General features: G+C 40.3%; 1 long non-coding RNA gene across 2 annotated transcripts in view; it reads right to left on the bottom strand.

The window, feature by feature from the left end:
• Positions 1–836: 836 nt before the first annotated feature.
• LOC130709105 (uncharacterized) overlaps positions 837–15300 on the bottom strand; it is a 714106-nt gene continuing 699642 nt past the window's right edge. For both annotated transcript variants that reach the window (XR_009009601.1, XR_009009600.1), the window contains one exon: positions 837–1239. This is a non-coding gene — a long non-coding RNA (uncharacterized LOC130709105). The remainder of the gene's footprint in view (positions 1240–15300) is intronic.

Consider the following 15300-nt stretch of genomic DNA (forward strand, 5'->3'; position numbering starts at 1 on the left):
CATATTTTACTTGAATTTTACATTTTCTCCACTTTTCTTTTTATCTTCCTATCTTTCCTTTGCTTGCTCCCAGTACTCATAAAATACAGAAGGCAGAAGGGGGAGAAAATCTATTTGACATGAGAACACCAGCAACTGACCTATACAACAGACTTAGATTGACGTCTTTTTAGTGGTAAGCAGCAGAAAGTGAACAACTTTTTTTTTTTTTTTTTTTTTTAACTTTGACAAGTGATTTCATTTCAGCTGCAGAAAATAAGTAGCCACACAGTCAGGAAATTTTCATGTTCCATTTTTCTCTGGGCATGAATAAATGGGTTTTGTAGGAAGAGATAAAATTAAGAAGGACCAGAGTTTTTGAGGCGGTGTCTACACTGCCCCAGCTGAGATATCTGACAATTATTCCATTTAGATTGAACTACTGGGAGGACTACTGTATGCCTGAACATCTACCAAGGAAATATGTAGAATTGTGAATATCTGCCTTACTTTGAACTTCTTCCTTCATCCCCCTCTATATAGGCTGCATCCCATAGGATGTAAATGGTCAGGCCATGAAATCAAAGGAAGTCAGCACCGGAAATCAAGCAAGTACTCAAAGAGAGTAAAAATCACATCTTTACCTGGCTACCAAGGGACCGGGGTCCAGAGTACAAGATCAGGAATTGGACCCGCTGTTGGGTCCCCAGTTCCCTAGCCGGGAAAGAATTGCCCTCGCTCGCTACCTAGCTGGAATAAACAACAGTTTTTACTGTGAAAGACAAAATGCAGAGGAGAATTAATGAAATCATTTTATTCAGGCTCTTGCGATAGGGATAATATCATCAATGAGCAACATCTCAAAGAAAAGGAAGGGGGGCTTGGGTCTCATAGAAGCAAGCAAACAAGGGAGTCATCCCTAGTCTTACGGGAATCATGAGGAAGGATGGGGATGAGTCTTATCTGAGTCACTGAGGAAGGATGAAGGCAAGTCTTAGCTCAGCATAGGTGAGGGCAGAGTGGTCCTTGGAGGATAGCTCTTTCTCAGAATCCAAAAGGGCAAGGAGGTTATTTTTCTACTCTTGCTGGTTTTGTGGAGCACAGGACTCAGGCAAAGTTCAACACTGTCAGTCTGTCCTTTTGTTCAAGACGAATGAATATAATTTGTTGCTGAACATCTCAGAAGTGATCAAAAACAGGGTCTAGGAAATCACGCCTTGAGGATTCTTGTTTGCATTTCTCCAAACTCAGCTGAACCATCTGTTGAGAAGCAGTGGCAAAGGTTAGTTTTCTAAGAGTTTTGGAAATCAGGCATCTTAAAAGAGGAATGCTTAAAATTAAAAAGGAAAATATTCACGTAAAAGGGAATCTTCCAATAAAGAGCCAGGAATTGAACCCTGAGGATAACGAGTTCCGTGGGTTCCAAGAACTCTGTGGAAGAAAATCTTCTGGTTATGCAGTTATGAATCTCTTGATGCCCTCGAGCTAGAATACTGACGCTGTGAGTGATGTAGTCCACAGTATTGGTTACCTCTAGTACAAATGCATGCATGGCCAGACTATCTCAACAGTCCAGACTGTGACTCGTCCAGGGAGAATTCAGGCCCATACACAACTGGATGCAATGATGAGGCCTTTGAGGTTAGTATCAAGTCTCCAGGCTTCAGTGTGTAGCACTTCTTCAGATTTTGGAGTCTGATAGGGATCTGGGTGGTAGGCTTTAGTTCTTGGTGATGCCAAAATCAAAGTGAAGTAAAACTGAAAACACTAGTCTGGAGAATTGTAGCCAGATATCAAAGGAAATGTAAGAACTGAAAATTTGGTAAGGATTGACAATGTGACCAAGGCAAAAGGTTCCAGTGCAATTTGCAGGCAGGTACTGACAGAGACAAGAGTTTTAGAAACCATGACTCTGTTTACAGAAATCACCAAATGGTCAGACCATGAAATCAAAGGAAGTCAGCACCGGAAATCAAGTAAGTACTCAAAGAGAATAAAAATCACATCTTTACCTGCTTACAAGGGACCGGGGTCCAGAGCACAAGATCAGGAATTGGACCCACTGTTGGGTCCCCAATTCCCTAGCCAGGAAAGAATTGCCCTCGTTACCTAGCTGGAATAAGCAGGAATCTGAAGGTAAGGTCTAATCCTACCCAAGCTGTATGCCCAAACTGTGAAATACAAAATACACAGGACAAATCAGGTGATGATTCTACACAGGCTATCACAATAGGGAGAACTTATTAATGAGAACAATCTCAAAGCAAAGGAAGTGAATTTAGGGTTTTATAGAGGCAGGTAAACAAGAGGGTCATGAAGGAGTCTTCTGGGAGTCAGGAGGAAGGACAGAGATGGATCCTACCTGGAAGGAAAGGTAGAGGTGGGTGTTGTCTCAGAATATGGGAGAGCAGAGTAATCCTTTGTGGTTAGCTGTTTCTCAGAATGCAAAAGAGTCAGGAGGATAGGGGATTTCTTGGCCATCATCTCTGCTTTGGAGAGCTCAGATTCAGATCAAGGTCAACATTGTCTCTATTTTCCCAAGAGTTGCTTCAGTATTTACAGTTACAGGAACATACACCTGAATACTTACGGAACAAACAACTTGTGTGTGGTTGACTAGGAATCGTGGTAGGTCTAACCTCTAGTCCCGTACTTGACCTTCTCTAAGCTTTTTCTTTTCTCTAAGTTATCCAGCTTTTTCTTGTACTCTTTTATTGACAAGGAAACCCATGTACCTGAGGAGGCAACCAATTCTAATTTGACTATTCCTCTGTTACAAAATTTTTTCTTTTTTTTCCCTCTCCATTTTAAAAATAACTTTTATCCCCATGTCAGTTCTAACCACTGGTAAATATACAATATTAGACCCTGGAAACATTACCAATCCGATGTTGGAAAATACAAAATTTAGTCGGAAAACTATGATTGAATCCTATTTTTTAAAAACCTACTTGGACTTTGTAGAAGACTGGAGCTGAAATTGCTGGCAAAATGTTAGCGATCTGGATTAATTAGGCAAAAGGTAATTTATAATTAATGAAAACTCTGAATTACAGAATACAGTATTTAAGAGAAACTCAGGTTTATTACTTTCCACCACATTCTGTAACTCAAATTCACTAAGGTAACTTGCCTCAAAGATCATCTTAGGAGACCTACTTTAATATGAATTACTTATAATTAGCATAACAAGTTTGTATGCAAATGGTACTTCTAAAGTACTTTAAATTTACTCAAGTATTTTATACATTCCCATTTGCCATCTTATTTACACCTTTAATTTGAGATTTCGATGAAGAATGACTTCCCTAATGAAGAGTCAACTTGAAACCAGCTCTACAAACTCTGAATTAGCAAACCCAAATCAAGGAGATCTTACTTCACATATGTTGAACAGTACTACATATAACAAAAATACTGATTCCTAGTGATATACTATTATACTAACACTCGACGCATATTTAAATTCTGTAGCGTTTATACGTACAGTATTTATCGTAGGTTGGGAAAGAAACTAAGCTATTGCTAGTAATTGGATGTGAAAGGCTTTAAAATTCATACTGTAACTGCCTGTACTATATACCGTATATCTTCATCTGGTACTTTTAAAGAAATAGCACTTATGAAGACTATTTTCAGAAAATAGTTCTGCAATGCCCAAAATCTTAGTTCATATGTACAATCAATAGGAGAAAACTGTAACCAACAGCACATTAATAGGTCTTTAGAAGAAATAGAAACTAAAATGGAAAAATACATGCTTCCGCAAATTTACATCTAAGGGCAAAAGAATATGCAAACTAGCTTCTAATTTTAGCTACCTGGGACACTCTATCTTTAATTTAACTCTGAGAGAAAATGCTTTGGACTGCTTTGAGTTTTTAGAATTTTTTTCCATTTGGCAAGTATCATGGGCCACAATTTTAAAATCTGATTCTTTCTCAATCTACCTTTTGCAGTTTCCAACTCTCCCATTTATCTCTAGGGACGTGCTGGCTGTGTTTACGTTATGCCAGAGAGCTGAAGCAAAAGTGGAATTCCAATTCATCACCCAGATGTTCCCAAACTCCATAGAGCCATATTTGGAATTGTATATATAAAATATCCCTATAATTTATTAATTTTTCTTCCCCACCTGGGTGTTTTGGCATCAAGTCACTTTCTGTCTGGCAACTCCTGGCAAGTTCATATTAAGGCCTGGAAGAGGGGTTCCGTGCTAATCAGTCTGCTTTAATCTTGAAGTCCAGCCAAGTTGGTGGGGGTGGGATGTGGTGAGACACTCCCCAAATGCCCAATTCTTATAACTCAGGTAATTTTTTCAGAAGAGTGGCAATCCAAAAACCATTTGGGACAGTGAAAGGGTACTCACTGCTCGTGAATAGTGACCAACGAGAGAGAAAGCTAATTTGCCTTACATTACTTAAAAATACAATGTGTATGTGTATGTGTGTGTGTGTGTGTGTGTGTGTGTGTGTGTGTGTATACATATACATATGGTGGCACTTTTGTCATCAGAATAAAAAATGTTTTTTCTTCTTAAAAGAAGAAAAAGTCGTTACAGTCTTGGAGCTGGAAGCTCTCTTTAGAGGAAATTTGAGTCTGTTTCATTCCTTTCACAGATGAGTAAACCGTGGCCAAGACAGATAAAGTGACTTGTCCAAGGTGATAGAGTGAACCAAAAAGGAACTGAGACCAGAACCAAGGTCCAAACAAGCCATGCACTGAATGTTGATGCCAGTAGTGGATTTCCTTATTTTGCCACTGGGAAAACCTATAAGGATAAATAAGGCTTTTATTGCTTTAAATGCCAAATTATATTAGGATAATTCTCATGTTGAAATAGGCTTAGAAAGTTTCATGTTGCTTAAATGATACAAACACTGACATTTTTGGGTGTGAATCAAATCATTCCTTCAGATTGTCACATGTAATTTACACTGGGGTCACATGGAAGTTATTAGGAAACTAGTCTCTGAGACTCAGTTTCTCCTTCTGGTAAATAAGAAGACAAATATCAGCCTCACACAATGGACGTGGGATGAAGCAAATGTGTGTCAAGTCCCTGCACTGTACCTGGCACATAGTGTTTAATAAATGCTTTCAGTGATGACTTAAGAATTTCATACTGGAAGGGAAGGTGATGTTTCCATGAACATCTAGATCAAAGACCAAAGCATGGGCTATCAATCTTCCACAATAGCAAACTATGCATTATCACACAGATTTGCTGAATCATGTGTCACATCTGGAAGAAACCAGCTCATGAATCACAGAAGAAGCTGCTGTGGTTAAAAAAACAGAGAATTGTAAGCTCAGCTGAGATAAAGAAATGGATTTTACAATACTGGGAGTGACAGAGAAGAAAGAGTGAGGGTTTTTTGAGTGAGGGTTTTGTTTTGTTTTTTTTTACTATACAAAATGAATAGTCAAAAGAGTTTGATAGACTTTGAGAGACCCCTCTCTTCCCCAACAAAAAAGAAAAGCAAATTGCACCAAACAATCTAATCTAACCAACGCACCCAAACTCCTTTGTTCTGGACTAGGCATATAGTAAATATCACTAACAAGGCTTTGGCACTGTAACAATATGTCTAATCATGGAACCCTAAGATTGTTTTGCAAACTCTTTTAGCTGTGTCTTCTTGAGCAGCAGACCTACTGATTGTCTTTTATGAGGAAGTTTTAAAAACTCCCTTCTAGTTGAAGTGATTAAATGTCTACTCAGGGCTGAGGAGACTTTTTATTAAAAGATCTCATCTCTCCTATGAGCTTATGTAGTAGACACTTGAAATTTAGGAAGGATATATCTTGAGACCATTGCAAATATAATTTTGGCTAAAAATTGCAGTTAAGTACCACAGAAAAAATGTAGGAACTCCTTTACATCCTTAACAAGACTTTTGGCATTTGTGCAAAACAAAGTGTAAAGATAACACAGTGATATCAAGATACTCATTCATGAATCAAGTGATGAGCTCTTGAAGTCTAAGCTTGCCATACATGAAATTAAAATTAGTCCCTATATTAGCTACATTGCTGTCACCACAAACTTAGAGCTTAAGCAATACACCTTTGTCATCGCATAGTTTCAGGCTGCAATCAAGGTGTCAGCCAGGGTTGGGTTCTCAGCAGGAGGCTTGACTAGGGATGGCTTGTTATTACTGCTTGTGAGATTGTGGGCAGATTCAGTTCCTTGTGGTTGTAGAACTGAGAGTTTCATCTCTTTTTTTTTTTTTTTTTTTTTTTTTTGCTGGCTGTCAGCTGGAAGGCACCCTCAGCAACTGGAGGCTGCCTACGGTTCCTTGTCACATGGGCTTCCCTAACAAGCCACTTACTCTATGGAAATGTGTTTCTTAGACAAATCCAGTGAGCGAGCAAGAAAGAGACATTCACCACACATACACGGGCACCGCAATCTTATGCAATCGTGTACACGTAATCACACGCAGCCCATCACCTTGGCTATATCCCGTTGGTTAGAAGCAAGTCACATTCCTCTCCACACTCAAGGAGAAGGGATTGTGCAAAAGTGTGAATAACCAGGGTGTGGGGTGATGGGGACCACCTTAAAAGTCTGCCCACCACAGTATGTCTGTACAACTCCAACTACTAAAATTGTGGTATTTGAGCCATCTCTTGAGTAGTCAAAATGCCAATATTAATTCTATAAATACCAAAGGTCTTCTGTCCTTGTCTAGTTCTAAGAGTTCCTACCTTGTAGAGTCAATCAACAAACTTCTCTTGAGCACCTCCTATATGGCAGGCCTACCCTCATGGAACTACAAACTACCGGCGTATTTGTAGGCACACATGCTCACCCTTTTCTTCAAGATATTGTAGTGAAAGAGAACTTTCTGCTTGCTCCCTTCATTTGCCTTCATATCCCTGCCATTCCTTCCCCGTATCTATGAGGGGAACAAAGGCCCAAAGGCTGGGGTTTTCTTAGCTTAAGAGCACATTGAAATAATGCTATGAGAGGAGGTCAACATCAGTGTAAGAAAGTGTATACTTTGATACGCAGTTTCCTTGCAGTCTAGTTGAGTTCCTGGTAATGCATAGGGATGGAAGATGCTAATGGGCTGGTGAGTTCTAAAGGATGAAGGGAGATCGAAGAGAGAAGAATAACTTATGGGTGCCCACGGGAGACGGAAGCAGGCTGATCTGATACATGGCTTCATGAGGGAAGTGATGACCTGCCATGTACCTTCGCCAGGATGTGCTAATAGTAGATGACTTTGTTCTACGCATCTCTTAGGTACATGGATATGAGTAATATTTACAGTTCTAATTTCCCCCAAGTGACTATGGATAAGGACTCCTTCTCCCTTAAAGGAATAAAATAGATTTGAACATGATATTGTTATAGTTTCACCCTAGATGATTCTGAAACATTCTACAGGGTGAGAGAAAACTCAGCCTGGTTATGAAGTCTTTTAATGTCCTCTCAGGGTAGAAGAGACTTCTTGGGAGACATTCTCACAGCAGAGGAAAGGTAAACTGTTTACATCATCTCCTTGCCCTACTCCCTATGAGCACAGAAAGCGCTGTCTTGTTAGCAAAAACAAAGGAACGGGGTATCTTCTCTTCTTGGCACGTGGGGATTTATGCAGGCAACCCGTATTAGTGTTAATGGGTGTTAGACGCGTAAAACCCAGCCCTTCAACGTGATAATACATAATACACCCCTTAATTTTTAATTCACTCGGGTCTCAATTTTAAAGCATTTTCTTGTAGTTTGTCCTAATTATAATCATTTTTAATGACAGATTAAAAATTTCATCCAACTGTCTTATCACATACGGTACTTAATTTCTCAAGTGAACAGTTTTACTGTACACCATTCTGGGAATTTTAAGAACTAAAACATAAAAGGAGAGAAAGTCCTTTGTATGGTGAAACTAGATGTTAATTGTTCTAATACACATAAAGAGACCAAAGCAGTTTCTTGAAGCAGGGGGCTGGCCTTCCTGTAGAGGCTGCTCCAAACCCTTTCGAGGGAAATTCGCAAAACCCCAGGGGAAAGGAGAAGAAAAGGATTTTTTTTTCCTCTTTTGCTGGGTTCTGCCAAAAAATCAGAACTGGGATTGAATATTCATTGTTGAATAGACTGTCCTTGTTTGCTTAGACCAAAGCGGAAACTACCCAGTTAGAAAGAATAATGATCAGACTACCTTAGCCTACCAGCCTCGGGCCAGGGTATTTGTTAGGTTGTTTGAAGCACAATAAATTTTCTAACATCTGCTCCCCACAACTTGGGCGAGTGGACTCCCTGGTATTTTATCTAGCTTACTGGTACCCGGAAAAAAACAATGGATCACAGAGTTGTTATACTGCTTAGTTGTAATTAATCACAAGTCACGTGTAGGATGTAGGAGGGTTAGAAAGACACACACACACACACACACACACACACACACACACACACATACAGACACATATTTTTTAAACTGGCAAGAGACACCTGGGGTTGCAGTTTCTCCCCCATTTTCAGTAGTGTTTACACCCTGGAACACAGCTTCATCCATTGTTTCCTGTGGTCCTTTATTTCACCGCTCTTACCAGTCTGTCAGTGTAACCGTACGATCCTGCCTCAGGACCCTGGATTGCGCTGTTCCCTCCGTCTCCTGCTCTCTCCCCCCACAAACTGTTCTCTGTTCCAAGTACTACCATCCAAGAGGCTTTCCCTGACTATGAATTGGACCCATCTCCCCAGTCACTCTGTAAGTTTTACCCTCTTTCTACAAACCCCTTGTCACCACCTGAAATGATCTTAAATGTTATAAAAGGCAAATGTTCCCCTTTTAGCAGCACGAACCTAGAAGACACAACTGAAACACGATGCCGTGAAATTTAAGTGGCTCTGTTCACCAGCCCCAGTGAGTCCTGGTCCAAGACTTTCCTGGTCACCAACAACAGGGCTTGTTTAACCACCTCCCCACTGACCTATGGGCTCCTGGGGTCCTAGCTAGAGTGTTAGTTTTCAGTCCTTAATTTACATAACCACCACTAACTGCCTTTTCTAGTACATAAAAACCTCTCACTTCCTCCACTCTGTGAACTACTCAGGGAATTTCTCCACCGGCGTATATGCCCTTGCCTAACAAATTGATGCAGTGAATTTAAAAAAATTTTATTTTTTCTTACTTAGTCGTCAGCTCTGATGGTCTTTCTATTATCATTTGCCAATAGCTCCCCATTTACTTATTTACTGTGTTTCTTTCACAGAATATAAGCTCCACAAAAGCAGGCATCTTACTGTTTTACCTACCACTGTGTTTATAGCAGTGCCTGGCATATAATAGATGATCGGTGAGTCTGCTGAATTATTTTGTCTGTTAAATTGCAGATTGTGCTTACTTTTGGACTCAGATGATACACACCGACTGGCCAGAACAATTAAACATACTTATGGCTATTTCTGGAGTATGAAGGCAAGTGACAACTGAGGAAAGGGCTTAGGAAAGGTTTATGTTCAATTTCAATGTTATATAAATGACATAATTATTTGAATTTTCTATCTTCAATGTGATTTTCAGGGGGGTAAGTATAACATATATACAGAAAAGCACCAAATTGTCAATTTATCACTGGACGAATTTTTACAAAGTAAACACATCTTTGATATCAGCACCCAGCTCAAGATGCAGAACATTACCGGTATCCCAGAGACCCTGTGCTCCTTCTAGACCTGTCTGCCCTGAGTCACCACAGTAACTGGAATGTTTTTCCCGGTGCAGATTAGTCACCTGGGCCTTGGCTGTATCATAATTAGAACGTATAGCCATTTAATATGCGCAATTAACTGTTGAGTTCGGAGAAGACTTTGCATCTTCTGCTTTTTTAAAAATTTTTTAAATATTCTGGAACTCCTGAGTTTCGTCATGCCTCAGTCACTTATTTTTGGAGAAGCTGGGAGTCTCTCGTGAATGCCAGCGGAGCCAGCAGACGTTTTATGTGCTTTGCTTTGTCTGGACAAGGCTGCATTTAGATTTCTTCCTCTTCAGTCTGCTTGGGTCACTCCACAGATGAGTACTGGCCAGACTGGGAAAGCGTACCTTTATTTGCTGTGATTAACACTGAGGACAATTCGAAAGAACAAAGGAGAAACTTGAAAGTTGTGACATTTACATTATTTCAACTGTGCTGCAGAATAAGACACACTCTACACAATCTCCACACCATCTGTAAGGCAGGAGTTCATGACCTCTAGTGTGTATTGCAATCACGTGGGCAAGCTGAGGTGGGGTGGGGGGTGGTGGTGGATGCTGACTAAAAATGCACATTCCTATGAATCATTTCCAAAGACCCAGATTTGGTTGTTCTCTGGGAGGGTTATTTATATTAAGAACCTCATGTGATTCTAAAGTAAGATACTGTCAAGAGTGATATGGGGACCCGTAACCAGGTTTCTTTGGTAGGACTTGGGTTGTGATCAATATTAAAAAAAAAAAAAAAAAAAAAAAAAAAGCCCAAATAAAACAAATCAAAATAATAAATACAACTCAATAACAACCAAAATAAAATTTAAAAAAATTCCCCAGTAAATGCTTCTGACTCTTCATGGGCAGGCAATTTCCTTTTCCTGTTAGGGAAAACAGCCCTAATAATAGAGGTCCTACATACTCACACACAAAAGATTTCTACACACCCACAAACATTTTCAAGCTTTCACAGAAACCACTCCACAGTGGGTATTAACATGCGTTTTCATCAGGAGCTTGATATCGAAAGTGACATTTGAAGGAAAAATCTGGCTGTGGTTTGACCCTCTATAGTTTGGGTACATCCAGATCTAAGATAACTATTGGGAAAAAGCAGCATTTTCCCCCATCAGTTTACTCCTGCTGGGCTCCTGTTCCAGATGGCAGGAAGGCACACACGCTATTTCCGTGCGTGTGCGGTCTGTCTTCACTTCCTTTTGGGAAAGGCCCAAGTTCTTCTGGGTGGTACGTACAGAGTTCACATTTGGCTGTGTGCATCCCCTGTGCAGGGTCCACCCCTGCCGCCACGGCTGCACTCACTGTCTCTGCAACGGCTCTAGGCTCTGCAGTGTAATGATCAGGGTCCAACGTGCGCCCAAATAAGTTTACTCCAAGCATGTGCCAGATGGAGTGAAGAAGGCAGGCACAAACATTTCTCTCTCTCTCTCTCTCTTTTTTGGATGCATCTCTCCCATCTCTATGTGCATGTGCAGTCTGTTTTGACTTCTTTTTAAGAAAAAAAAAAAACAGGTTTTCCCATGTGTTTTTACATAGGGTCAATATGCAGACCAAGAGTGGTCCTCTCCCAGTGGCACCCACTGGTCTGATGCTAGTACCAGCCACCCTCTATTGGCCCCTGGTACTGTTCTAGGGGTGAACGTGGGTGGCAGAGTAGGTGTCGTGTCTTCTTTGGCCCAGCATGCCCAGGGAGTGAAATGGACAGCCAACGGCCACCCCTGCAGGTGAGCTCACGACCACCAAGGCAGTGGACGAGAAAGCTCATCTCCCTTTCCCGGTGTGGCTAGGACAAGGGATTCCGTGGCCCTCCAAGCAAAAGGGGGAAGTTGCATCCACTGTAAATGCCTGAGGGTAAAAATCACCGCCAAATTAGTAGCTTCAAAATATCATTTTCAATAAAAACTTCACGACAAAAAGCATGTTAATACCCAATGGTTAGTGGTTTTTATGATGGCGTTAAACCACTTGTACTGAGGCTCTACTGTCAAGGCTGTTTCCCTCACCGAAGAAAGAAATTGGCTGTTCGTGCAACGTTTGTGCGCTTTCCCTATTGCTATAAAATCAGCCCCCAGGAGAATTTTAAGTCTTCTTGAATTGCTTTTTAGCACAGACTAGGGAAGTAAAAGTTCTAAAACTGACTGGTTACAGACAAATCACTTAAAAAGCCAGCTTGGTACTGGCAAAGTCAGGCTACAGGGAATGTTTCAAAAGGCAGAATATAACAATATGAAAGCGAAGTATTGTTATTTATTTAACAAACGAAGCCGGCTGCCATCGAAAACGAAGAGCCTCCAGGAGGGAACGCTTTAAGGTCATGCGAAATGCCAGATCCTTGTTGGAACAGACGTCCTGCTATAATGTGTGATGGTGTTTACACACGTATGTCTTGGCTGATGGACTTGTTGATAAACACACACACAGGCACATTTTCTCTATTCGATTAAAGTTCATTAATCCACTGCAAGTGGATTCCAAATAGTACCTTTCGTGAAGCCTTTCTCCAGATGGCCAGAATCACTGCATCTTCCAGTGAAAAATATAGAATCATCGAGAGTTAGTTGAATTCAAATCTAATAGACTGAGAGTTAAACTAACTGGATTTAGTTATAGGTTAAATATACCCAGTGTGCACAGTGTTTTTACAAAACGGAGTGAAGCCAGACCGAAAGAGCCACTGTGCAAGGTCGGTGGCATTCCAGACATGGGATGATGTGACTTGATTGAAATGGTGAGTGTGATCTGTTCCTCTCACTGCCTGGTGAGCCCCTGCAGGACTGAATTCATCTTTCTATTCCTTGTTCCTTGGCTCCCATGGTGGTATTCTGCACCTAAACGTGTTCAATAAGCATTTCATGTCAGAAAGTGGATGCGGTTGTGTATTTTCCACTTCCACGGAAGGATACGATTTCATTTCATTCATTGGCCAAGAATACAATGGTCATCATTTTAAACAGTAATTCTATCAAACAAAATAAAACATTTGTGCTGGTTTTAATTGATCAGCGGCGAGACCCTCATTCCAGGAATCCGTTTAAAAGTGGTCCGAGGTAAGCTGCTGGGCGCCTTGCCACATGCTGGAACGCTCCCTGGCTTACATGCCACGACCTTTGGGTTGGCCATCCACGCATACTGCAAACAATCTATCCTCCCCAAACGTAACAAAGATCTAGGATGTTAAAATCCGGGGAAGACATTTGAGAAATGATAAACAACCCTGAGGATTTGAGTATTTATTCTAGGCTGCTTATGATGACATATTTTTATAACACTTGTCCGGGTGCCAGGTAATGGCAGGATGGAAAATTCACATTCCCCAAATAAGTGAAGGGCGTGTCACCCTAAACCGCTTCCATATCCAGCAGACTCTATTGATAGCTGAGAAAGAGAGTTTAAAGGTGCAAGAGAGATTTAATTCCTCTCAAAATGTCTTTTAAGAACCTTATGTTCAGAGAAGGCTTCTTTTTCTTCCTTTCTCTTTCTTTTTTTTTTTTGACAGCCCGCTCTCAGTGTTTGCTATATTTGTGATCTTTAGAAATGTCTAATGTGTTTTCGGGCCTTCTGTGTACCTTTAGTGAAAAAGGTTTCTCCACTTAATTAATTTGCATTCTTTTTTTTTTTGTTTGCCAGACAGGGTATTCTGTTACATTTTTTTTTTTTTTTTTCCCCACTAGGAAGCAAAGAAGGAATTGGAATTATTTTGCATCTCAGTTTTGGAACATTTTATTTGGGTAATTTGGGGAGCAAGCTGATGAGAAGAGACATACAAATCAGATTCCTCCCATTTTCTAAGACTATGTTTCAGAGAGTATTCACTGGAAGGTTAACTCAGTCTTTTTTGTTAAAGTAGGACTTGAAATTGGGATTCCAACAGAAACCCTGTATACCCTTTAGTGCATTGCCACTTCTTCTTGTAAAATAACCTGATATAAAGTTCCAAACACTATATAAGTTAGGGATGGTCATTATAATAGTCACCCAAGATGCCTGGATATTTTCCCCTCAAGTAATTAAATTTACATATGCAAGTTAAAAGCTGCCACAAAAAGAGAAACATAATTTGTGTAAAAACCACGGCTGAGAAGTTGACCCTCCTCACTGAAAATTAGAATTCTCATGGCATGTGTAACTATAACACTTCATGCTGGTCAAGTAAGAGACCATTATTAGTGACAAGTAAAACCAGGAGATTCGCAATTATGACTTTGTTCAGTTACGGGTTGAAAAGTGCAGACAATTTATGCCGAATCCATCTCATTTCTTGCATTTTTGGATGTTATTAGTGGACGTGGCTTTCACATTTGCTGAAATTTGCATGAGGTCTGCCCTAGCTCTAAGGAAGAGAGTACAAACTGTGTTTCAATGACCAAATCTAAGCTCATAACCTCCAAAGAACACGGAAAACTGGTTCCTTTCAGGGCTAAGGAAAGTTGTTTGAGTGTTTCTTAGAGATGTCAGGGATGTAACACAGCAGAAGTCCGTTTTCATGCTTCTTGAAGGTCCAATGTTGAGCATTTGAAGAAGACGTGGATGTGTTTCACGATAGACACAAGTAGACGGTGACAGTTCCATGGGAATGTGGCTTGTGTAGTCGCACAGGGCCCTAAATTCAGAAGGGTCTGTACTGACCCTCATGCTCTGCTGTCTCCATCTTGAAATTTTAAATAATTTTACCTTTGAACCAGCGCTTTATTTTTGTAAGTGAAGTCCTAAAACGACAGACCATGCATGTGAACAGAGGAGATGCACGTAATATGTGTGTTCACCCTTCCTTGCTACCTTGTTTGCATGTAACCTTCAAGAAGCTCCTTGAACACAGGATTTTGGATGATCCATGGTGCCTGGGAATTCAGGGAAACGCAAAGTGAGTGGGAAGGGAGCCTGTCAGGAATGCCCTGAGTTCCACATAGTATTGGGAGAATGTGGGTGAGTCTAGAAGGGCAATAAAAATAGTAGAGTTAGTTTCTTTAACTTAATTCATTGAAACTTTCTACTTAAGGGCTTCCTGATGTGTATATGCATGCGTGTGTATGTGTGTGTGTGTGTGTGTGTGTGTGTGTGTGTGTGTTGTAAGTCCAGGCACATTTTTGAATTCTAGAGTTTTGAGTGACACAACTGAAGAGGTTAAAAGATTAAAAAATGTGTTCTGAACAACCCACATGTCTATCAGCTGAATTTATAAACAAAAAAGTGGTATATCGTATAATGGAATATTACTTGATCATAAAAATGGAAAGAAATACTAATACTTACTGCAACATGGATGAACCTTGAAAACAAGGTGCTAACTGAAAGAAGCTGGTCACAGAAGACCACATATTATATGACTCTATTTATATGAAATGCCCAGAATTAGCAAGTCTATGAGACAGAAATTAGATTTGTGGTTGCTAAGGGCCAGGATGGTGGTGGTAGTAGTGGTGGGATAGGGGAATGAGAACTAAATATAGGATCTCTTCTTCAGGCAACGAAAATGTTCTAAATTGACTGTGGTGTCAGGTGCACATATCTGTGAATGTTCTAGAAACCAGTGAATTATATACTTTACATGGGTAAATTGTATGGTAGGTTATTATTGAGAATTATAACTCAATAAAGTTGTTAT

The sequence above is a fragment of the Balaenoptera acutorostrata genome, chromosome 10 (genome assembly GCF_949987535.1).
Source record: "Balaenoptera acutorostrata chromosome 10, mBalAcu1.1, whole genome shotgun sequence".
In the NCBI taxonomy this organism is placed as follows: Eukaryota; Metazoa; Chordata; class Mammalia; order Artiodactyla; family Balaenopteridae; genus Balaenoptera; species Balaenoptera acutorostrata.